This window comes from Monodelphis domestica, chromosome 4 (assembly GCF_027887165.1).
Source record: "Monodelphis domestica isolate mMonDom1 chromosome 4, mMonDom1.pri, whole genome shotgun sequence".
Taxonomy (NCBI): domain Eukaryota; kingdom Metazoa; phylum Chordata; class Mammalia; order Didelphimorphia; family Didelphidae; genus Monodelphis; species Monodelphis domestica.
Window position 1 is genome coordinate 377,808,313 of NC_077230.1, and position 26,595 is coordinate 377,834,907.

General features: G+C 37.3%; 1 protein-coding gene and 1 pseudogene across 3 annotated transcripts in view; one reads left to right on the forward strand and one right to left on the reverse strand.

The window, feature by feature from the left end:
* Window positions 1–26,595, forward strand: part of EYA3 (EYA transcriptional coactivator and phosphatase 3) — a 112,707-nt gene that overhangs the window by 12,452 nt on the left and 73,660 nt on the right. Inside the window, exon 1 of one of the 3 annotated variants that reach the window (XM_056795432.1) lies at window positions 9,464–9,611. The exons of the other annotated variants lie outside the window; for them this stretch is intronic. The gene's annotated coding sequence lies outside the window, so the exon portion shown is untranslated. Of the gene's footprint in view, window positions 1–9,463; window positions 9,612–26,595 lie in introns of those variants that run through there. 3 annotated transcript variants of the gene reach the window in all.
* LOC107652288 (mitochondrial inner membrane protein OXA1L-like) lies at window positions 4,197–21,018 on the reverse strand (annotated as a pseudogene).

Consider the following 26,595-nt stretch of genomic DNA (forward strand, 5'->3'; position numbering starts at 1 on the left):
TAAGTTTATGGTATGCCCAGAAAATCTCATTTTAGTCAAAGATGTTAATGGTAACTTCCATTTAGTTAGCTGGTTTGTTTCATTTTCATTTTATTTTCTAGTGGATCATAAATCTGATCATTCAATAAGTCTTCCCCAGATTATTTTTTTCTTTTTCCTTATTTATATTTAGATATTTTTCTTCTGCTTTATTTGATTTGGGGAAACTTTCTCCCAGTTTTTCTCTTGTGTTTTGATTGTTTTAAGTGCAAATATTCTTATTTGGGAACTGAAGTATACAGAGGCCAATTATTGCATTCGTTTTCCCAGGTAATTGTTTCTAAAGAAAAATTTTAAAATAACAGAATTTAATTGTTCAAAGTAAATGTGGCCTTTAGTCAATAACATAAGAAGGATCCCAGAGTAAGGTCTAAAGGGAAATGGAGAGATAATCCAACCTAATCATCTAGTTTTACAGATCAGGAAAATGAAAAAAAAAAAATTTTTTTAAGGGCACAGCTAGGTATACTCCCTGGCTAGGATTCTTTTCCCTCTACCAGATGATTTGCCCCATTAATTCTTCTGCTACCATCTCTCTTCCTTAATATGTATCTGAAATCACCATTAGCTAAGACTTCAGTTCAAGGCTAGAATCAAGTTAGAGAATTTAGAGGTGATCTAATTTAATCCATTTCATAGAGGAGGAAACAGATCTAGAGAAGATAAGCATGATAATGAGGCTAAAATTTTTTTCTGGCAATCAGTAGAGCTTGTATTATTAGAACCATAGGCTCTTCTAAAATAAATCAAGTGTAGTAGATTTGGAGAACTTCTGAAGCATATGGTCCCTGTTTATTGCTAAAATCCAAATGGCTACAAAGGAGCATTCTTATTGGCCCCCTCCTGATCCTGAAAAGGAGATGAATTTAGAAGAAAAGCTAGCAAATGCTAATTGTGTGAGATTGAGTGAAGCTGAGGGGAAATTGAAGAGTTCTTGTGTTCTTGAGTGGTGTGGAGGTAGGCTGGATGTGCAGCCTTAAGGCCTAACCTTAACTTTTAAGTTACAAATTGATTGGAAGACATTTATTAGTTCTGAGCATGCCAGATAGGGTCTTTCCATGGTCCTGGGCTTGAGTACCACTTAACAGATAGGACTAGGAGAATTAACTACATAATGTCTGAAGGCTACTCTGCTTAAACTTAACTTCACTGTGGTTCAATAGTATATACAAAGTCCAGTCTAGTGCTTTCTGTATATGTTCAAACTTCCTTTTAAAGGCTAAAAATTACTTTAAGGAATTAAAAATGTTTTTTACTAACTTCTCATTGTTAATAATGTCTAGTCTTATTTTTGCAAGTGTTTACCTACAACTTGTATATGTTGATTTAGGATTCTGACTTCAATAGCTGAAAATGATACTTTGATATTACTCTCTTGAACTTGTCAATATTCAGCATGTACTACGTACCAGGCACTAAAAGCTATTATTAGGGGAAAGTCTGATAGCACAAGCAGGTCATATGTCCAAGACAAAGGATGACTGATGCGGACAGTTGGCATGATTGAACAGTCAAGGCAAGGCCATGTGCATTTATTGAGTCAACTAACCCTTAGTAAAGAGTCCCTTATGAACCAGATAGTAAGCACTAAGGATACAAAGAAAGGCAAAAAAGAAGCAGGATGTGTTCTCCAGGAGCTCACAGTTTAATTGGGGAAACAACTGTGGACAAATGGATAAATTGGAAGTAATCAATAGACACTAGCAAGGGAATAAAGAAGGGCTTCTTGGAGAATGTGGGATTTTATCTGACACTTGAAGGAAGCCAGGAGGGAGAGCATTCCAGGTGTGGGGGACAGCCTGGGAAAACACTGGTATTTGGATACAGAAGGTTTGTTTGAGGAACAGTCAAGAGACCAGGGTCAATAGGATGCAGAATTTACAGGATAGAGTAAGAGATTAAGATGTTAGAAGACTGATATTTACCCTTCAGATTTGCTCTTCCTTTTTCTTTATGTTAATGACATGAAACTACTATTCTCTTAGTCACTGAGGCTCAAAATCTGTTATTTTACTTCTTCCTACATCTAGTTTTATACCTGAAGTCTGGAAGACCTGGGCTTGATTCCTGATTCACACTCCTAGCTGTATAGCCCATGGCAAGTCACTTTTCAGCTTCAGCCATATCTGAAAAATGAGAGCAGTAATAGCACCTGTACTTCTGTACAGCATAGTAGCCACTTATTATTATGACTCTGATCTTTGCCAGCAATATCTTTACTGTCATCATCCTTTGAACTTTAGGTTTTTTATCTGTAAAATGGGGATGCTGATGGCACCTAACTCAGATGTTAGACTGCTCAAATAAGGCAGTATATCATACTTTACTAACTTTGAAGAGCAATATAAATGTGAACAGTTACTATTATTATTAGCAAATTCTGCCACTTCTACCTCCAGTCTCTTGTGTCTGATCCTTCCATTTCTACTGTCCTAGTCCTTGTTCTTATTTATCTGTATTGTCATAATAGCTTCTTTTAAGATAATTTTTATATTTATTTTTTTCTCCAATTACATGTAAAAAGAATTTCTAACATTTTTTTTTAATTGAGTTCCAGTCCTTGGGGGCTGACTTGCCCAGGGTCACACAGCTAGGAAGTGTCTGAGGTTCGATTTGAACTCGGGACCTCCCATCTCTAGGCCTGACTCTCAATCTACTGAGCCACCTAGCATCCTTAAAGTAGTCTCTTGATTCACAGAACCCTACAAAATCAAGCAAGTCAAGGGGTTTAGATCTCTGAGAACACCTGTGAAACCTCCCAAACAGTCAAGGGCATGTATATCCAAAAAGTTACCAAGTATTTGAAAGATACCACATTGATGAAACAGTGTGTTTCACTTCCACTGATGTAATGGTGGAGTTGGCAAGTGTGACACCAGGTTGTTGGCCCATAAAGAATACATAGTTCTTGCTACATATGCATAAAAATGCAGGAGTAATGTGGAAGGATTCGGATGTGGATTCTCTTGTTATTGAACATATCCAGGTTAACAAATTTCCTAAATGTGAAGGCGTACTTGCAGGGTTTATGGTCAGATTAACCCATACATGAACTTCTCTTGCCACATTGGGATGATTACTAAAAAGCGACATTGTTATTCCTAAACCTAAAGAGGAAGTTGTTTTTTTTTTTTTTAAAAAGATATCCCAAAAGCAGCAGTTCTCAACCTCTCATTGTAGCAATGAGAATACATAATGCATATCAGGTATTTACATTCCAAATCATAACTGTAGCAAAATTACAGTTTTGAAGTAGCCACCAAAATAATTTTTTGGTTTGGGGTCACTGCAACATGAGGAACTGTATTGTGGGGTCACGGCATTAGAAAGGTTGAGAACCACTGTATTAGAGGAAGGAGTCAATGTGATGTTAGCATGCAGTGATGAGGTTGATACATGCATTGCCAGAACTAGTTCAGTGTTAGGGAAGCTCTAAAGGAAAGTGTGGGAGAGACTATGCATTAGGTTGCCTACCAAACTGAAAATCTATAGCTATTGTGCTGCACTGTTGAATGAATGCCTGTGAAACCAGAATATATCAGGAACTGTTTTAGTAAGATTCTAAGGATTAACTGTCAAGATAAGGCACCAGACATTGAGATCCTTTCTTGAGATGAACTTCCAAGCATCCTCAGTCTGTTGCAGAGACCACAGCTCTGATGGACTGGCCACATTGTTCAAATGCCAAATGTATGTCTGCTTAGAAGACTATTTTGCAGAAAATTCACACAATGCAAGTGGCTCACACAGAGATCAGAAAAAGTGATGCAAGGACACTATAAGGGTCTCTCTGAAGAACTTTGTTATTGATTGTAAGAAACAGGAGACACTGGCACAGGGCCATTCAGCATGGCATGTCCATATGAAAGAAGGTACTGTGCTCTATGTGCCAAACAGAATTATGGTAGCTTAAAAGAAACATGAGATGTATAAATTTAGAGAAATCTCCATCTCTACTTTTTATACAGGTTATTTGTGCCCAATCTGTGATAGAGCCTTCTGAGCTCTTATTGATAATTTTCTGTCATGTTAGCCAATATGATAGGTGTGAGATGGTACCTCAGAATGGTCTCAATTTGCATTTCTCCAATCAACAGTGATTGAAATAATTTTTTCATATAACTAGATAATTTTTATTTCTTCCTCTGAAAAATTTTTTATATCCTTTGACCATTTGTCAATTGGTAAATGACATATTATAAGTTTGACCTAGTTCTCTGTATATTTGAAAAATGAGATCTTTATCATAGAAAATTTTTTTTTATGAATACAGAAGTTTACCACCTTTTCAGAGAAGAGAAAGTGGCTCAGATGCTTGCTATGCATATACTACTGAAAGCCTTCCCAAACCCACTGTGGGTTAGTTTATCTAGAGTCTGTGGCATTGAACATTTGTGAGATTGAATGTCATAATTTCATTGCTCCTAGGAACATGGTAGGGAGTCACTGCCCAGATCTTGCTCTCAGGAACTCTGAGGCTCTTGGTAATCAAAGCTCCCCATTATGTAGATGGTGAATACACTGGTCATCCAAGAGTATCCCTCCAGGGCTTCTGTGACTTTGGTTTACTGCTGGTACTGGTGGTAGTAGGAGGCTGTTTACCTTCAGGCTATAACAAGGTGTTGTGGGTAAAGGTCTGTGTAAGGGACCTCGAGCTGCAAGCTGCAGGTTATCCCTCATGCAGCATTCCTGCTCCTTTAGCTGGTGATCTGTCTGGGCATTTTTCCAGCCTGTTTTGATGCTCTTAATGAGGTCCTTCTGTGTAGGCAACTGACTTGGCTCATGTATGATTCGCTTTGGAATTTGAAGCCAAATACGTACAGCTGGGATCTGCAGGAAACTCACTTGGGCCAACGAGAAGAGGTTGGAAGAGAACCAGTATGTGAACACTGCAATGGGGAAATTGATGGTAAAAGGCAAGAATATCAGGGGCAGCACTTGGAAGACAGTTTTCATCATACAAAGGTTGGCATTGTTGACACCAGTTTCAGCACCCAGCTCCAGGATTGCCCACATTGATGCTGTGACTAACGGGCAATGCATATAGGGGATCAGCTGCTGTGAGATCCTGGAACCATCAGAGACCACCATTCTGCATGCTGGGCACAGGGAAATAGGCCATTTCTCTCAGTGCAATGAAGAAGGAAATGAATATAGGAGCCTGGTCTAGGGGAACAATGAATCCTCTCATAGGACTCACATTATGTTTCTTCTGGTAAAGCTGTAGTTCTGAAAAGGCCCTGGAAAATTCAAATTTGTCCCCTGATAACTTGGCCTCATTCATTCGGGTGGAAAATTTGTGAATCTCAGGCATGTGGTTATTGATCTTCACTGCCTCCCATTGGCCTTTCACAAGGAGGGGGGAAATCATGATTCTTGCAACAACAGTGTATGTTACAATGGCTCCCCACCATGGCAGGCCCAGATCAACATGTACAAACTCCAAAAGGTTCTCCACGAGTCCCACTGGGGTGAAGCCTCCTAGTCCAAGGTCACTTAGGCTCTGCTCTGTGGCAGCCTGGACTGCATCAGCAGCTCCACCTGGAACTACCTATCTGCATTACAGAATTTGATGGTGGTAAAATAAGAATGACTTGGGTTGGCTTCCTAGATACTTATAATTAGCTGTTTCCATAGTCTCCAATTTCCTATAAGCACCATTCCATCTTGCACCAGTTTCCTGCCTTTTTGGTAAGGGGAGAAAATTCCATTCCATCTTGACAGGTCTCTTGCCTAGTTTCCAACCTACCACAGGAAGAGGAGAAATAATATTACATCACATCTCCTGCTTAGTCTCCTGCCTTGGGGAAGGGGAATAACAACACCATTTATTTAGTTTTCCCTCCTTTCCCTTTCTTCCCTTGAATTGCCTAAGAAAACTGACCTTAAGGCCAAACTCCTTAAGGATGTTAATAATCTACCTGAACTCTTTTCCTCTAAGATGAACAAACTCTCCCTCCTCATCACAATAATTCTGATCCCCAATTGTCATCATTCACATCCTTTTCCCAGTCCCCCTGCTGAATCTTCTATTACCATTGTCTTCAAATTAATATCCTGTGTCCCACTGAAAAAGTACCAATCCCCTCCACTGTACACTCTAGAATGTCTATTCCTTATGTAACAAATTTGCTTTCATTTTAAATCTTTTTCTTTTCCTACTCTTTCCATCTCTGTCTCTCCCTGAGACCTGACACTCTCAGTGACAACTGTCCCTTCCTATCTACCCTTTCTAGCACTGACTGTACTTTCATTCATTCTATACCCCACCCCCACCCCCCAGTTCTCAATAGGCCTTTTCCCCTGCACCAATTAAACTCTTCTTCTTGACTCCTTGGTGAAATAGTTCAATTTTACACTATTTTTCTCCTGAGTCCTTTTGCCTTTATTCTGTTTCTGAAATTGCCGTACCAAATCTCACCCTTGAATTACTCTTGCTATCCACTGCCTTTGTTCCTACTTACATGCTGCTGATCCAAGCTGGAGAAAATGAGACCATGCAGACTGAGTCCACTTCAGATTTATGTTGTGTAGTAATCTCAATGGGCTCTTCACTCTGGCAGGCAGTCTTCCCTAATGAATTCATAGTCCTACTCACCAAAGCAGATCTTCCAAATCTTTTCATCTCTTCACAAACCTACTATACTCTCTTCTCCTACCTTCTCACCTGAAAACCTTGTCTTATGTTTTATCCTAAATAAATAAGGTCATTTGCTGAGGGTTCTCTCTACTCCCCACTGCTTCATCCCTCAGGTGTGACCTTCTACTATCTCCTTCACTCCCATTTCATATGAAGGCCCTTCTTGCTAAAGCAAAATCTTTTTTGGTGGCGGCTCCCTATCACCTCTAGAACCAAATATAAAATTCTCTATTTGGCTTTAAAAACCCTTCATGGTCCAATCCCTTCCTACCTCAAGTCATTCCATGTATTATGTGATCCAGTGACTCTGACCTTCGTGATCAGGATACTTACATCTCCCAACTCTAGACATGCATTTTCACTGACAGTTCCTATTCCTGGACTACCATTCTTCCTTATCTTCACCTCCTGGCTTTCCAGAAGTCTCGGTTAAAATCTTACCTGCTGCAAGGACCTTTTTTAGGCCCTCCTTTATGCTGATATTTTCTTTGAGGGATTTGACCTGTATTTCAGTTCATCCTTTATATATCATTTGTGTAGTTGTTTGCATGTTGCCTTCCATATTAGACTATGAATGAGCACCTTGAAAGCAAGTACTGTTTTTGTCTTATATCCCCAGTGCTTACTACTGTGCCTGGTACAGAGTAGGTATTTAATAAGTGCTGTTGACTTATTGACTAAGATTATGAAGACCAGAAAAATGTGTAGAGAGTAGTATTGTATAAGAAGGCTGAAAAATTAAGTTGGGGCCATATCTTAAAAGAGCCTTTAATGTCAAACCAAAGGGGTTTGTATTTTATCCTAGAGGTAGTAGGAAGCCACTGGAATTTTTATTAAAGAGTCAATGTGATCAGACCTTCACTTTAAGAAAATCCCTTTGCCATTTGAATGGAAAATAGTCGGGAGTACAGTGAGGAGGTAAGGATACTTTTCAGAAGGCTTTTACAGTTGTCCAGGGAACTATTGCATCAAATAATTACTTCAGATGTTTATTGTTGGGAGGATTAATGGTGTAATTATTGCCATAAAATTGTGCAGTAGCATAATACTATAGTCTTTATTTCATATTTGACTTTTGTTGCAGGATTATAAAGAGTATTAGCATTTGGTTCTAAGATGGAAGGTGAAGGTTTTTTAAAAAAGTTATTGAGGATCCCAATCCCATAAAGAGCTTTTGTTTATGTGGATTGTATCTTATCAATATTTACTATTTAAAATACAATATTACCATATTATAAAGTAAAATTTCTTAGTATTATTACTAACTGAAACGAGGTAGCCATTTGGCCCATTTTGTTAACAGATTCATGCACTTTGTTAATAAACTGATAAAACACCAACATTTTGAACCTTAGTCTATCCTTATTAATTGGGGGCAGCTAGGTGGTAGTGGATAGAGCTCTGAATCTGGTCAAATCTGGCCTCAGACACTAGCTGGATGATCCTGGACAAGTCATTTAACCCTGTTTGTCTTGTTTTCTCATTTATAAAATAAGCTGGAGAAGGAAATGGCAAACCCTTCCAGTATCTTTGCCAAAAAACCCCCAAATGGGGTCACTGAGAGCCAAGTGTGACTAAACAATAGTATTATTTTGAAAATAGTTTTGACCTTGAGAACTTTCTGATAGTATCTCAGTGCTGGAGGCCACCACTGGGTCAGGATGTAGTCTGTGGCTGCTTTAGAATAGTTTCTCTATTATTTCAACTAATGTAAATTACTTTGTTGGAAATAAAATGCTGTTTGGTAAGCTATTTTAGGTACCAGATAGTCAGCACTCATCTACCAACTTTAAGAGTTTTTGACCTACAAGTAAGATGTCCTCTATTTAGATGCCACCTCTTGGATTACTTTCAGCTCTACAAACCAGACATCTTGCAGTTCCTAAAGTTCCTTTGTAACTTTTGATACCAGCTGGGGGTACCTGCCCCAGATTTCTGGCCAGTGACATATTGAAATACACATTCTACTTCCCTGACAGTCATCTTGTTACTTTAGCCAAATCTCTAATCTCTTGTTAATGTTCCATCTTGCTCCTTCTCATTGCAATAGAAGTTCCAAACTGATCTGTGCCAGGAAATGAGGAGACCACATGAGCATGGTGAAATGAAGTGTGACCAAACATTGGTAGGTTTGAGTGCCCCCTGAGAGATGCTAATTTGACATATCATTCTGTTAGTAACTACAGAATTTCATCTAAGGAGAGATCACATTTCATAGCTACTGCTTTGGGTACATTCTCTTTCTCTAATGAAAGTATAACTTGTGTTTCTTTTAACTTTTTTCCTAAAGCCCATCTATCTGCCAGCAATGAAAACAAATAGTAATGAACCTGTATGAATGAATGAGAAATTAACAAAATGGTATTAATACAACCTAATGGTGATGATTTTTCTCACCAGTGAATTGCATGGGATTTATATTCTCTCCCATCCTTTTCCATCCCCACCCAAGATGGTAAATAATCTGATATGTCATATCAATGCTATCTTGCAATAGATATTTCCATATTTCTCATGGTGTGAAAGAAGACATCTTACACATACAAGAAAAAACTCATGAAGGAAATAAAATGGAAAGTGGAGTATGCTTCCACCTGCATTCAGATTCTGGCAGTTCTTTTTGTGGCCGGGGATAGCATTTTTCATCATGTGTCCCTTGGGGTTAACTTGTGATCAGGATAATATTAATAATTACCTATATGTCTATTTTCTCATTTTTATAAAATCTTTGAGAATTAAATGCTACTTCTACCTCCACTTTTGCAGCCTGCTTCTTCCATTCCTGAGTTCTTCCTGAAACTCTATTTTGAAGAAGAGGACAAACTAATTCTTGCCAAATTCTTCACACTTCTTCACCATGGATTCTGCTTAGGAGCCTCCCCCACTTCAGCTTTTCAGCTCCCTTCTATGCAGTCTCTTCCTTCATTAGAATGTAAGCTCCTCAAGGACAGAGACTATCTTTTAACTTGTATTTATATCTCTAGCACTTACCACAGTGCCTGATACTGAGTAAGTACCCAGTATTTGTCAACTTGATCTACATGTGGTTTACCTTTCATGAAAATATGAGAAAGAAAGAGGTAGGCTTTTTTTTTTTAAAACCCTTACCTTCTGTCTTGGAATCAGGCAATGGGGGTCAAGGCTTGCCCAGGGTCACACAACTGGGAAGTGTCGGAGGCCAGATTTGAACTTAGGACCTCCCATCTCTAGGCCTGGCTCTCAATCCACTGAGCTGCCCCCCGCAGATAGGCTTTTGAGAACAATTCTCTCTCTGCATTAGGAGTGGGCTATAAGATATAAAAACCATTTTTAGCTTGTGGGCCTACAGAAACAGACAAGCTGGCTGTGGGCTGTTGTTTGCTAGCCCCGAGATCTGTAGCTTACCCCTCCTTGTATAATTCCACATTCAACTGACCATATAGCTAATCAAGGGCAAACAGCCTTAGATTGTTAGAGAGGCTTAGCCTCTCATTAGAACCATGGGCAGCAGTTGCTCTGCTTTGTGATTATGGTTAATGCATGCCATTCCTCTATTCTGCCTGAGAAGATGAAAGAGTTAACCTGGTCTTACCAAGACTAGGCAAGTCCTTCCAAGATTGTTGTTTGCTTGTCACACTGTGTTGACACTAGGTTACTATCTTTTCTTGAGCCAGTGGCATGCTTATGGAAAGGCCTTTATTGAGGCTTAACCTGTTATAGCCCTACCTGTCATTTTCTGCCAATTCTTATAGTCCTACATCTTCCTTTTACCTCTCTCAAAATATTAGTTCGTGCTGATGACCACTCCAGTTATTTCTTACCTTCAGAGTTCTGCCAAGGTAGATAAACTGTCAGCTCTTGCAACTTAATCTTTTCTTTCAGTTTCTCCACCTGGGACAGAAGCTTGAATTTAAAATGGTCACCTGAGAATTTTTCTTTTGCTTTAGAAGGTAAAAGTGATGTTTCTTGGACTATCAGACCAAGTGAGGAGGATACTGGTCAGCCCTTCTCCCTAGAATATCTTAACTTAAAGCTTTAGCTGTTAAGAGTTGAATCTTGAGAGGGACTAAAGAATGTGAGCAAAATTTAGGGAAAAGATGCTGACTCTTAGCTTCAAGCAAGGGTCCCTGAGCCACTGAATCTTGAATATTATTCCTATTGAAACTATATTAACCACTCTCAAAACTACCTGGCATGAAACACCTCTATTCCCCCACTTATCCTGTCAGCTTCCATAGCAAATATTTCCTGACTTGCACACTCACTTTCCAAACAACTTTTTGAGAGATGGTCTTCCTTCATTGTGACATAATCCACTTAAGCCCTGGACCTGGGGCCTTTTTTTTTTTTTATTGCAATCTGAGTTGGCATTAGCTTATTTGGCTGTTGTATTACCACAGTGTTTATCCACTTTGGGCTTTCATTCCACTAAAAATCCTCTTCTCTTTTTTCAAATAAGCTGCTGCTTAATGCCTTATATTTGTGAAATTTGTTTTTGAACACTTGCAACGTGTTACCTTTAAATTTCATCATATTAACTTCAGCTCGGTGTTCTAGCTTGTCTGTCTTTCTAGAGCCTTACTGCCATCTAGTGTGTTATTAGTTTTCCCTTCCAGCTTTGTGTCATTTGCAAAGTTGATCCAAATCTTGATAAAAGTGTTAAACATATTGCCCCATAGATTTTTGGAGTCTTTCCAAGCTGACTTTGAATAAGTAAAGATTGGTTACTATTCAGATTTAGCCCTTCAACCAGCCCTGAATCTATTTAGTTATACCATTATTTAACTCCCTACTCTCCATTTTGTTTATAAGAATAACTGGAGTGACATTCCTCATAGTCTCATAGCTCTTTCCAAAAAAAGCATATGAGTTCAATGTGCCATGACCCATTCTCTCTTTTTTAAAATTAAATTATTTAGTCAATTTAGAATATTTTTCATTGGTTACAAGAATCATATTATTTCCCTCCCTCCCCTTCCCCTACCCTTCCTGTAGCCGACATGCAGTTTCATTGGGTATTACATGTGTCTTTGATCAGAACCTATTTCCATGTTGTTGGTGTTTGCATTAGGATGTTAATTTAGAGTCTATATCCTCAGCCATATCCCCTCCACCTATATATTCAAGCAGTTGTTTTTCTTCTGTGTTTCTACTCCCACAGTTTTTCCTCTGAATGTGGATGTTTTTTTTTTTCTTGTAGATTCCTCCAGGTTGTTCAGGATCACTGCATTGCCACTAATGGAGAAGTCCATGACATTCGATTGTACTGCAATGTATCGGTCTCTGTGTACAATGTTCTCCTGGTTCTGCTCCTTTCACTCTGCATCAATTCCTGGAGGTCATTCCAGTTCCCATGGAATTCCTCCACTTTATTATTCCTTTGAGCACAATAGTATTCCATCACCAACGTATACCACAATTTGTTCAGCCATTCCCCAATTGAAGGGCATCCCCTCATTTTCCAATTTTTTTGCCACCATAAAGAGCGCAGCTATGAATATTTTTGTACATGTCTTTTTCCTTATGATCTCTTTGGGGGTACAACCCCAGCAGTGCTATGGCTGGATCAAAGGGCAGACAGTCTTTTAGCGCCCTTTGGGCATAGTTCCAACTTGCCCTCCAGAATGGTTGGATCAATTCACAACTCCACCAGCAATGCATTAATATCCTGACTTTGCCACATCTCCTCCAGCGTTCATTACTTTCTGTTGTTGTCATGTTAGCCAATCAGCTAGGTATGAGGTGATACCTCAGAGTTGTTTCGATTTGCATCTCTCTGATTATAAGAGATTTAGAACACTTTTTCATGTGCTTATCAATAGTTTTGATTTCTTTAACTGAAAATTACCTATTCATGTCTCTTGCCCATTTATCAATTGGAGAATGACTTGATTTTTTGTACAATTGATTTAGCTCTTTATAAATTTGAGTAATTAGACCTTTGTCAGAGGTTTTTGTTATGAAGATTTTTTCCCCAATTTGTTGCTTCACTTCTAATTCTGGTTGCATTAGTTTTTTTTGTACAAAATCATTTTAATTTGATGTAACCAAAATTATTTATTTTATGTTTTGTGATTTTTTTCTAGCTCTTGCTTGGTTTTAAAGTCTTTCTTTTTTCAAAGATCTGACATGTATACTATTCTGTATTCACCTAATTTGCTTATAGTTTCCTTCTTTATATTTAATTCATTCACTCATTCTGAGTTTATCTTGGTGTAGGGTGTGAGATATTGATCTAAACCTAATCTCTCCCACACGGTCTTCCAATTTTCCCAGCAGTTTTTGTCAAATAGTGGATTTTTGGCCCCAAAGCTGGGATCTTTGGGCTTATTATAGACTGTCTTGCTGTGGTCACTTACCCCAAGTCTATTCCACTGGTCTTCCTTTCTGTCTCTTAGCCAGTACCAAATTGTTTTGATGACCACTGCTTTGTAGTATAGTTTGAGATCTGGGACTGCAAGGCCTCCTTCCTTTGCATTTTTTTTCATGATTTCCCTGGATATCCTTGATCTTTTTTTCTTCCAAATGAACTTTGTTATGTTTTTTTCTAATTCAGTAAAAAAGTTTTTTGGTAGTTCAATGGGTATGGCACTAAATAAGTACATTAATTTGGGTAGGATTGTCATTTTTATGTTAGCTCGTCCCACCCATGAGCAATCAATGTTTTTCCAATTGTTTAGATCTAGTTTTAATTGTGTGGAAAGTGTTTTGTAGTTGTGTTCATATAGTTCCTGTGTTTGTCTCGGCAGATAGATTCCCAAGTATTTTATATTGTCTAGGGTGATTTTAAACGGAATTTCTCTTTCTAGTCCTTGCTGCTGAGATGTGTTGGAGATACATAGAAATGCTGATGACTTATGCGGGTTTATTTTGTGTCCTACAACTTTGCTAAAGTTGTTGATTATTTCCACTAGATTTTTAGTTGATTCTCTAGGATTCTTTAAGTAGACCATCATATTATCCGCAAAGAGTGATAGCTTGGTCTCCTCATTGCCAATTTGAATACCTTCAGTTTCTTTTTCTTCTCTAATTGCTACTGCTAATGTTTCTAGTACAATGTTAAATAATAGCGGTGATAATGGGCATCTTTGTTTCACTCCTGATCTTATTGGGAAGGCTTCTAGTTTATCCCCATTGCAGATGATGGTTTTAGATATATACTGTTTATTATTTTTAGGAAAGGACCTTCTATTCCTATGCTTTCTAGTGTTTTCAATAGGAATGGGTGTTGCATTTTGTCAAAGGTTTTTTTCTGCACCTATTGAGATAATCATGTGATTTTTGTCAGCTTGCTTGTTAATATGGTCAATTATGTGGATGGTTTTCCTAATATTGAACCATCCTTGCATTCCTGGTATGAATCCTACCTGGTCATAGTGAATAACCCTCGTGATCACTTGCTGGAGTCTTTTTCCTAGTATCCTATTTAAGATTTTTGCATCTATGTTCATTAAGGAGATGGGTCTATAGTTTTCATTCTCTGTTTTTGACCTGCCTGGCTTTGGAATCAGTACCATATTTGTGTCATAAAAGGAATTTGGTAGAACTTCTTCTTTGCTTTTTCTATCAAATAGTTTGTGTAATATTTGAATTAGTTGTTCTTTGAATGCTTGATAGAATTCATTTGTGAATCCATCTGGACCTGGGGATTTTTTCTTAGGGAGTTCTTTGATGGTTTGTTCAATTTCTTTTTCTGATATCAGGTTATTTAGGTAGTCTATTTCTTCCTCTATTAGTCTAGGCAATTTATATTTTTGTAAATATTCATCCATATCACCTAGATTGCCATATTTATTGCCATATAATTGGGCATAATAGTTTTTAATGATTGCCTTAATTTCCTCTTCATTAGAGGTGATATCTCCCTTTTCATCTTGGATACTGTCAATTTGGTTTTCTTCTTTCCTTTTTAAAATTAGATTGACCTTTACTTTGTCTCTTTTATTTGTTTTTTCAAAGTGCCAGCTTCTAGTCTTATTTTTTAAATAAATAGTTCTTTGATTTTCAATTTTATTAATTTCTCCTTTGATCTTTAGGATCTCTTAATTTATTCTTCATCTGAGGATTTTTAATTTGTTCACTTTCTAGTTTTTTAATTTTCATGCCCAATTCATTGACCTCTGCCCTCTCTAGTTTGTTAATATATGAACTCAAGGATATAAATTTTCCTTTGAGTACTGCTTTGGCTGCATCCCATAGATTTTGAAAGGATGTCTCATCATTGTCATTTTCTTAAATGAAATTATTGTTTCTATGATTTTTTTCTTTAACCAAATTTGGAGAATTGTATTGTTTAGTTTCCAATTAATTTTTGATTTGTCTCTCCATGTACCCTTACTAATTATTATTTTCATTGCATTGTGATCTGAGATGGTTGCATTTATTATTTCTGCTCTTTTGCATTTGTTTGCAATGTTTTTATGTCCTAGTACATGGTCAATCTTTGTGAATGTACCATGTGCTGCTGAAAAGGTATATTATTTTTTGTCCCTATTTATTTTTCTCCACATATTTACTAACTCTAATTTTTCTAAGATTTCATTCACTTCTCTTACCTCTTTCTTATTTATTTTTTGGTTTGATTTATCTAGTTCTGATAGAGGAAGGTTCAGGTCCCCAACTAGGCCATGACCCATTCTTTTTTTTTTTAAACCCCTACCTTCTGTCTTGGAGTCAACACTGTGTATTGGCTCCAAGGCAGAAGAGTGGTAAGGGCTAGGCAATGGAGGTCAAGTGACTTGCCCAGGGTCACACAGCTGGGAAGTGTCTGAGGCCAGATTTGAACCCAGGACCTCCCGTCTCTAGGCCTGGCTCTCAATCTACTGAACTACCGAGCTGTCCCCCCATGACCCATTCTTGATGAAACCATTCTTTGTCTTTGTGAACATTTTCTAGACATTTACTAGGTATTCATTCTTTTTATATTGTTTAGAATCTAATGAAGAATCTAAGGATTCTTGGTTTTAAAATTTGCAGACTCCATTCTTCTTTTTTTTTTTAATTGGATCATTTGTCCTTCTCTAGGACAGTAAGACCTCTTCTGTTCTCCATGATCTTTCCCCATGATCTTTCCAAGATCATTGAGTGGTGCAGTAATCACATCTGTCATTTGTTTCAGTTCCAGAGGATATAGATGTAGCTCATCTGAATTTGGTGACTTGATTGGGGAACTTGTATCACTTAGATTGGGATATATGTAGCTTTTCTTCACATTTTCTTACCAACAAACTCCTTGTTTCTGGAACAAATGTTAACTTTTTAACCATGTGTTGTGTTACTAATGTAATAAAAAGATTTTCAGAACATATGCCAGAATTTTAGCCACCTCCTGCCAGATGCCCCAGAGGCTATGAAAGGCATTTGGCTATCTAAGAAAATTACATGGGGCAGAAATAGTAATCAGCAGGGAGCTAGTCATAAGGAATGGATCTGCAGTTCAAGGTAAAAGGAAGGAATGTCAAAGGGGATAGGAAGATATTCAGAGAAATATGGTCCTAGTACCTTTTTGGCCAATTGTTTGTCCTTCATATTTGAAGAAGACCAGTGACATCACTAGTAATATCTTTTGACTAGAACATACATTGGATATATGAGGGACAAAGTGAGGGACAGTGAGGGACAAAGTTGTCAGCCTCACTGTCTCTTCCAGAGTCATTGAAGACCAGTGACAAGACAAGGGTCAAGATGATTGGTGATGGCCTGGACTTATTTAATGTCTAACCACACTGTAAGTACTCCATAACTCCTGCTTCTATTGCCTTCATGGTTGTTGGAACAAATTGTTTTCATCTGCCCATTCCTATGGGGAATGTCTTCACATTCCTGGGGATAGACACCCCTTTACCCCCAAATTACCAACAGATTTGAAGCCAGTTACCCTCTGCCTAGTTTAACCCATCTTCAGAGAGTTTATTAGGGGTGAAAGGTGAACATTAGAAGAAGGGAGAAGCCCTGAAAATGGTTCTCAGCAAGTCCTCACGGTTGGAGGAGCTAGCCTTTCCCCAAACACCCCAAGTACATCCCCATGTCACTTATTAGCTGGATGGCCCTGGGTATACAACCATTCTAAATTCTGCTTATTTACGAGAAAAGAATAAATACTACTTGCAGTACTTACCTAATAGAGCTTCATGATCCTTGGATCCTAGATTTTGAGCTGGAAGGTACCTCAAAGGCCCTGCCATTCAGGCCCTCAGTGGTCAGCCTCTAACCAAATCATATTCTTTGCAAACTAGACTACTCTCTGCCCCTCCTCTTTTACTGCTCCTTGTTTCTGTGCCTTTTTTTCACATTGTGCAAGCTGTCCCTCATCCCTAGACTTGGAGAATATATTCCCATTTACTCTTATCAATTTCTTTTGATGCCCCACCTTTCCTTCCAGACCTAATTCAGATGTCAAAGTCATATTCTCAAAGAAGTCTTCCCTAACTACCCCTGCTTTCTGTAGGATATATATCTTCCCCCCAATTTTTTGTAGCTTTTTATCTTTTATTTGCCCTTCTCTTGATCTATCGTGTATATTTTATTTTTATGTATATCCATCCCCTAGTTTCCCCAGGCCCCTTAATATTCTGCTAGCTTTCTGGGGTCTGGGACTCCTCTTTTTATGTTTGTATCTGCAACACTTACTGTTTAAGCACTTAATAGGCATCCCCAATCTTGCAGTTGGTGTTTGTTGTATGGGATCATAGATATATAACTTAAGAGGAGCCTTCATTTGAATTAAGTCTTTACCTGTTATTTCTTCTCCAAGCTATTATTAATTACTTAAGATTACCTCCATATAAACTTTTTAAAGTATTACATCACTGTAATGTAAAGGAAAGGACATTGGACTACATGTCAGGAGACCTGGATTTTGGATGCAAGTACTCGTTGTTTGGCTTCTAAAAAGTGATGATCTCTCTGATTCTGGTTCTTGTTCTTTATCTGTAAAATGAGGGTTTAGATTAGATAACCAAGTACCATCTTATAATTAAATTTTGATCATATGACCTCTCTGTGCCTCATTATTTACCCCACTCCACCCACCCCTATAAAAGGATGATTTCTAAGGGTCCTTTCAATTCTCCCATTTTAGGATCCTAAGTAGTATATACTGAGAATTTTCATATATGTTATTTATTGATGACCACTGGCCAGACCCTTCCTGGCTCACATTTTTTTATTCCTCTTCCTCTTTTCATATACTCATTTTGTTTCTATTCTTTCAAATAAATGTTTCTATTTTCCCTTTTTTTTAGACTGTCTTCTAGAACTGTCTCTTACCTCTTATTCCCTAAGCCTTTGCCATACTAGCTTTCCTTCTCCTTACCCCTTCCCCCCATTACATGGCAGAATTTTCAGTAATCATTTTCTGACATTTTAGGATCTTTCTCCCTTTCCCACCTCTCCCCCTTTCCCAGTGCAGCAGGTGATACAGATCATATATACACTATTACACAGTATATATTTCCTTGTTCATCATGTTGAAAAAGAATTCACATATCTCTTAGTCCTGGAGAAAAATTCATGGAATAAATACATTGAAGAATGACATGTTTCAATCTGCATTCAATCTTTGTCAGTTCCTTCTGTAGCACTGGATAGCCTTTTTTGTCATGAGTCCTTTAGAATTGTTCTGAATTCCTACATTGCTGATAATAGTTTTATCATTCACAGCTGATCATCATACTTTATTGCTGTTAATTTGTACAATGTTCTCTTGGATCTCCTCACTTCCCTTTGCATCACTTCAAGTCTTTCCAGGTTTTTTTTGTGATTATTTTGTTTGTCATTTCTCATGGGTCAGTAGTATTTGATTATATACAATTATATACCATAGTTTGTTTAGCCATTCCCCAATTTATGGTTTTCCTGTCAGTTTCCAATTCTTTGTTACTACACAAATTGCTGCTATAAATATTGTTATACATATAGGTTTAGGTCATTCCAATTAATATTTTTCTAATTGTTTAGATCTGATTTTAAATGTGTGAAAAATATTTTGTAGTTGTGATCATATAGTTCCTGGATTTGTCGTGGCAGGTAAACTCCCAGGTATTTTATATTGATTGCCTAGTTATTATAAATGGAAATTCTCTACATCTCTTGCTGTTGGATTTTATTGGTAGTATGGAGAAATACTGATGATTTATGTGGATTCATTTTATATGCTGCAACTTTGCTATATGTTAATTGTTTCAATAAATTTTTTGGTTGACTCTCTTTGATTCTCTAAGAATACCAACATGTCGTCCTACTAGCCTTTTAACCTTCTGACTTTACCACTCTTAAAAAAATCTTGCCAGATTAGGCAATTTGGGTTCAGACATATACTTCCATTTAACATCTATAAATCAGTTGTCTTCCCTCCTGTGACTCTTTACCTCTGATCTATCTAGAAGTAAAGGTGACTAAAAAAGAACAAATTGGTAGCAAATATTAGAAATACTGGTTCTACTTATAGACAACTGTAATAATAAATACCATGGGGATCAAGACAATCTGATTTTTCAGTTCCTTTGACCATTAGGAGTGATCATCTAGATTTTTCAGAGCTTTTCCACTTCTTGGGACAGATAGGATTGCTGGATTATTGGATGTTCTTTCTTTCCTATGATTCTGAGTTTGGCTCAGGGTAAAAACAAGATGAAGGTTTTTGCCCAAGGGAGATGTGACAAGCTTACCTTCCAATGAATGGATGCCATGCTGATGCCAAAGAGTTCTTTATGGAGAGGAAGTTCTCTTGATGTCTCTTGTATTTTCTGCCACTTTTCAATCTAGTGGTTAAGACAGCAGTAAAAGCTGTTTGTTTTTTTTTAAGTCTGGAAAAGTTCTGTTTTAAAATCCTATTAATTTCTATTCTATACAGACTTAATTAAAATTTTATTATAATAGTTATTCACCAACTGTACTCAGAGAATATATTTCATAGAGTGGACTTGAGGTGGCTGGTAATCTCAAGATGTTTAGGAAGTAAACATCCAAAACAAACAAAACAGAGATCATTGCTTGCTGCTTTTTGAGGCATTATGGCTAATTCAAGTTCTTCTAGCTCCTGCTAGGCAAGGATATTTCTGGTGAAAATAGGGTAATTAAAAAAAAAAAAACTTTTCTTTATATTGCAAGTCCAGGTACACTGAAACAAAGATAAGGGAGAATGTGGGAGGTGGAGGAGTCCTAGATTCTTATTTGTGAGAATATAAGTGCTGTGGTATATAGAAAAGAGGATAGGTGCTTTGGGTTCAAATTCTGGTTCTGCCATTCACTATTAGAGTGACCTTGTACAAGTTACTTAACATTTATGAGTCCTCTGCGGGAGGGAAAAAATGAGTGTTGGACACAGGGACCTATGGATTTTTCTAGCCCTCAATCTGATTGCATCATCTTCAAAGGTGATGAGGTTTGCACTGCAGAGATGAGCTGAGTAGTAACCATTGTTGATGATTTGAAGTATTTCCCCAAGCATCTTATCTGAACCAACTTTGCTCGAAAAGTAGTCATAGTTTTCAGAAACTGATAATTTTTCCTTTACTGGGGCAGCTAGGTAACACAGTGGATAGAGAATGCCAGGCCTAGAGTTGGTGGGAGGGATAGGATGGGAGGAGACCTGGATTCAAATTTGGCCTTAGACACTCCAAGCAATGTGACCTTGGGCAAGTCACTAAACCTCATTTACCTACTAGCTTTTGCCCTTCTGTCTTAGAGTTTATTACTAAGAAAGTAAGGATTTAAAAAAAATCCCTTTCACCTTTTCATGGTCAGAAAAGGGCCTGCTTATAACCAAAGGTAGAATTTTTTGAGGATAAAATTAAGATGGTAGAGGTTAAAGAGAATTTCTCTGTTCAATCTACCTTTTCCACTTCTTTGGGAAAAAAAAAAAGCCATTCTTCCTAATAGTACTTAGCGTAGTACCTAGCACACCACATACATTTCATAAATGCTTCTTGACTTGGGTAAATGCAGAACCTTGTAAAAAGTTAGAACTTTTTGGTTTTGCTAATTTACTTCCCTTCTCCTTCCCTTACAAGTCAGCGTGTAAAAGGTAGATTTAGAGATAAAGTCATCCCTTGCTATATCATGGTTCACTTATTGCAGCTTCACTGTAGCATGGGTTTAAAAATATATATATATAACTAATTCTGTATTGTGGAGTTTTTGCTATATTGTGGAATTTTGCAGATGAATACTACTGCACTCAGTGGAAATGTAGTACACCACTACCACTTGCCCAAGTTTGCCAATGTGAGGTTGAACACACACACTATTGGCTGATAGAATGAAAGGTGACAAACCATAGAGCTGTGTTCTGTATCTCGGGTGCTGATTGGCTCAGCTACTGTAGCATTGGTCTGTTTGCTCTCCAGCACTGTGTCCATAAGTTCAGCATCTCTCTGTGTTTATTTCACATTGATGTCTGATTGCTGTGTGTAGTGTTGCTCTGTGACAGTTCATAAAAGTTTGAAAAACGTTCTGCCCCTTCTAACGCTTCTGGCAATGAACCCAAGTGCCAAAGGAAGATGCTTATCATCAAAGAATAATAAATTAAATATAACACCACTACTTCACAGATTTTCACCTATCGTGGGGGGGTCTCTGGAACATAACTCCTGCTATAAGTGAGGGATCACAGAACAATTGAATTAGGATAAAGTAGGCAGCCATAGTCAGTCTTAGAGATATGACACTTCAGATTGGCATCTTGCCTCTAGTTAAGTGTGAAGACTGGATTTAGCTATCTATAACAGAATTGAAAGAACTCCATGCCTCTTGAGTTGCTGTTCAAGCAGGACCCATAGACTTCTCACTTCATGATTTAAACCCAGGTGTGTATATAAAGATTTAAACCCAGTGTGTATATAAAGAATTTCAAACGTACTGGGTCGACTGAACCTGCTTATGATGGGGACCATTCCAAGTCCTATTAATTACACCGATAGCTATTAAAATTGGGGAGAGGGACTCATGGATTCATTGTAGCCATGTAAAATGAGTACCCTCTGTTGATAATGAATAATTGACCATATTGATAGTATTTAACTATTGATTATGATAAGACTTCCCTATTGATGGATCTGTACTATTTTATTGCACTTTATTTGTGCCATATAGTATTTTTTTCTTTCTCTCATTTTTTGCATTTGAAGTACATGTAATTGTATTGAAAAGATTTTCTTTTAACCATTTTTGATTTTTTCAATAAGCCAAGATATTCATTTGCTTAGCATATAAATGTATACCAGAAAAGCCTTAGACTATGGAAACCTGCCATTTATTGATAAATGTTGTGGGACTTTGATTTATGATTGTGTCTGATTCTAGGGATCAAAAAAAAAAAAAAGGAGCACAGACTTTATCTACATAGTGCCAAAGAAGCACAGATTTAACTTGAAAAGTGCCAAAAGAGTACACAGTTAAAAATGAAACCAATCCATGTAGGATTGATAAACTTCTACACCAATATGAAAGGACTTGAACCTAGTGTGAGACTTGAGGTTTCGGTGCTTGACATATGTTAAGACGCAGGACTCCTTGAACCACACTCCTTGTACAATGCCTTCTAAGAAAGTACCTAACAATTAGCTAGTCTGGCTCCCCTATCCCTGAGAAATGATGAAAAGATCAGACTAGGAAATGACATTTCCCTTTTTACACAAAAATCTAGTCTTTTTTCTCTCTTAAGATATGGCAACTTCCTATAGTCCTGACTTATAATGGGTAAATACAACATTACTGCAATTTTTTTTCCTCTAGAATTGTGGGACAGAAATTTACTTCAATTGGACCCTAATAAAAAGGGCCTATTCTGAATTTATTCTTTTTTAATTCAGAAATTTTATATACATAGTTTTTGATATTTTAATTCTAATTTTGACTCTTTCTCTCAAAAGCTTAATTTTTCCCTCTATTTATTCTTCTATTATGTTTTTTGATTTTTCTTTTGATAATTGATTCATACACCCATAACTCAACCACTTTGAACTGATCTGGGTGTTGATAAACACCCTCTTCAGGGGGGATTGTATTGTATTTTTAAGAAAAGGAATCCAAGATTTAAAATTATGTTTGAGAAGAATTTCAGGAAGTTTACTAACTCCTTGAACCCAGAGAATGAACTCTTCAAAAAAGGATGCTTGCAGACCTACACTGCATCAAGATGATTGAGAATAAACTTTTGGGTACAATTGATTGAACAAAAGGGGTTGAACATTTATTGTAAATGTACATTTTTATGCCAAAGGGGACTGCTCCCTAATTTGGCTTTTTGTCAGTACACCTAGCAAAACATTGGTTTTGCTTTTTCTCTTCTATTTATCTCTCACTATTGTAATTTCCTCTTAGAAATGGAAATATTGTATACATCTGTAGTTAGAAGGTTTTAGGACTACAAGATGATTCTGTTAAATGATCAATGGGGAGACTAGTCTCCCAATGATCAGGGGGGGATTGTGAAGACTGGATTTAGCTATCTTTTGATTGTAACAATGAAGATACTACTAATCCCCTGATTGTAACAACAAAGGTACTTTGCTCTTCCTTTACTGGGAAGATTGAATTGTAATCCACAATCTGTTTTTAGATTTTAACTACAAAGAGGTGTTAACTAACTACAAAAGGTGAACTAACAAAAAAAAGGTATAATCTAACCAAAGAAGGTGTGAACTAAAGAGTGGGCAGTCCTGGAGAGGAGCCTCTGCTGTGATTGGTATTAGGGGAGGTGACACAAGAGAAAAAGATCTTTAAAAAGAGGACCAGTGGCCAGAAGAGGGAGATTCAATTTGAGATTTGAGTTAAGAGAGGAGATTCTCTGACTCAGAGTTGGCCTGGAGGAACTGAACCCCTGGAGGAGCTAGTGTAGGAGACCTCAGACTACTTTTCCTTTTAGACGGTCACTGTTGGTGAGTGAAAGGCTGACTTAGTGACCCTGCCTTTCTGGAGGCATGAAGCCTCCAGGAAAGGCCCATTGTCTTGAGACTCTCTTCCCCTGGCTGGGGCTTAGAAATTCTAACTGGTGTCAGTGAAAGCCAGAGCTCTATCTCTTTCTCCCCTTTTCTTCCTTAATATCTTCCTTCTATTGTAAATAAACTACCATAAATTCCATTTACTTTAGTAATTCATTTTGGGATTTATAAATTAAATCCCTGGTGACCACCTATATAAATATTCAGAGTTCAACCACAACTTAAACTTAACATAAGGTTTTACCAGGACATAGAAATAATTATGTTATGAGCCAAATGACCTCTCCTGCCCCCAAATTGCTATTTCCTATGAACAGTGAAAGATGTACTTTACAGAAGTCCTCAGTATTTAGGTTTTGAGAATGGTCAGGTATCGTCAGAAAGTTAGACTAAGAAGGAAAGGTCACTAAAGAGCATTCGGATCTGTAAATGAATAATTTGACTAAATGATGACAGAATCTTAGAGTTCGAAGTAGCTCCAGAGACCATCTTGTCTAGTCTATACATTAACCAGGAATCTCTCAGAAATGGTAGGGAGCTGTCCCCAAACCCTTTATGATAATAAGAGATGAGCTTTTGGGTACATTTCAATATAAAACTTCCCCTGATTAAAAGGTGGAAAGGTCAGGAGAAGAGGGATTGGCATTTTTATAAAAATACTTATTTTCTGTTCATGAAATAGGTTTAAAATGTGACTTGGACACATTTCAGGCTCCTCCTTTAAGGGAACCATTGCCTATGATTATTTTTGTGATTTCATTGGTATAGAGAACAGCTGAGGCATTTCCAATGCCAGTGCAGATTTATATCCTCTTTGCAACTTGTGAGGCAAGTTGCCTTTCTGGGATACGTAAGAGTCACACCACAAAGGTGTGTCAGAAGTGGGACTTGAACTCAAATCTTTCCAATTGGATTCTGACTAGATTTTTCTCTCCTTATGCTCTTTAGATAAAATATGGTTTACAGGCATTCTTAGCCTGAAGTCCATGATTTGATAACTTTATTTCCATATAATCAGTTTCTTTTATAACCCTACGTATTTTATTTTATGCATTTGGAAGCATTATTATCATAGGCTTCACCAGACTTGGCACCAAAAAGTTAGGATCTCTAAGGTAAGTTGACATGAATACCAATAAAATTGCAACTCAGATGTAAGGTAAGAAATAAGAGTGAGGATGGGAACTTTGAGGTCTATCCATTCAGTGTTCTATATCAATTGAATTCACAATTATAGAATTATAGAGCTGTACACATTCAACAGAAAGTGGTTAATCCAGATAAGAAAATTTTCCAAATGGTTTTGTAGAATAATCCAGAATAATTTTTGAGAGAAATAAAAATGTTTAAATATGCATACATTTAGATACTTGACAGTTCCTGGTATAAGGTTGTTTGGTTTATGTCCTACTGCTTTTTGAAGAGAACCAAAATGATGTCACTAGTGATGTCTTTTGACTCGAGCATAAATTAGATTTATGCAAGGCAAAGTTTCAGTCATTTAGCATCACTCTCTCTTACAGAATCATCCAAGTCCAATGGCAAGACAAAAGTCAAGATGACTGGTGTTGGCATAGGATGCAGTGGATGACCTTGGCATCTTTGATGTCTAACCAAGCTGTATTTGATCCACAGCACCTACCTTTTTTCATTTTAATGATTGTTGGAACAAATTGTTCTCATTTGCCTATTATAATGGGGGAAGTCTTCACGTGCCTGGGTAGACACCATTTCACTGACAGTTTTGAAGCCTCTTAGTTAAAACTTCTTTTTTTTAATCATTCTTTAATCATTTTTTAAAAATCAGTCTTAGAATCAAATATTAAGTTGAGGCAGGTAGACACAGAGTAAAGGTAAGAGGTTGCAGCAGAATCTGTTAGGTTTTAATTGAGACAAAAAATAGGTTTTAATTGAGACAAAAAACCAGTAGCAGTAGCAGTCATGATCTCAGACTAAGCTAAAGCAAAAATAGATCTGATAAAAGAGATAAGGAAGGTAATTACGTCTTGATAAAAGGTAGTATAGACAATGAAGAAATATCAGTACTTAACATATATGCACCAAATGATAATAGTCTCCAGATTTTTAAAGAAGCTTAAGGAGGAAATAGATAGTAAAACTATTCTGGTGGGGGACCTCAACCTTCCCATAGAACTAGATAAATCTAACAAGAAAATAAGAAAGAAGTGAAGGAAGTGAATGAAATTTTAAAAAGTTAGATTTAATAGCTATCTGAGGATATTAAATAAAGATAAAAAGGAATAAACCTTTTCAGCAGCATTTGATACATATACAAAAATTGACCATGTACTAGGGCAGTGATGGGCAACCTTTTAAGTTTGGTGTGTCAAAATTTGTCAAAAAATTGAGCATAGCTCAGGTGGTGCGGCACTTTGAGGAAAAAAAACATAATTTCATGACATTTATAGTTTAAATAACAAAACTGTGTAATTATAATATATAATTGTATTTAATAAACCAAAATTAATTATTTAACTTACCTGCTTGTTCATCTGTCAATTGGTTTCTTTTGTTGGTCTTGATATTATTTAACTTATGTGGAGTGCTGTGAACTAAGATAAGTGAGGGGAAGGGGGAATTCTTTAACTAACCTGCCTATTAGTGACTTTTTTGTTGCTAAAATTAATTGGCTAAATCTTCAGTTGAAGGTTTGTATTTTGTGCACCTCAAGCCCAAGCAAGCACTATGAAAGTCATCTGTCAATCTGTTTCTTTTGTTGGTTTTGATATTATTTAACACTGAGAATAAGGTCTCACAAAAGTACGTAGAGGGAAAAATTGTGAGTAAAGCCATTTCTATATTTTTCAGGGTGCTAAAAGTGTCTGGTAATTGGTTCCAGGCGTTCCTCCATTGCATGTGGGCCGGAACCCCATCCAGTCTTCCACCGGCTAGCCTTGCCCCAGCTGCTGGCCTGGGGGTGTTTTGAGAGCAGTGGCGCCTGCCAGCCTGCCTGCCCGCATGCGCTCCTCCTCC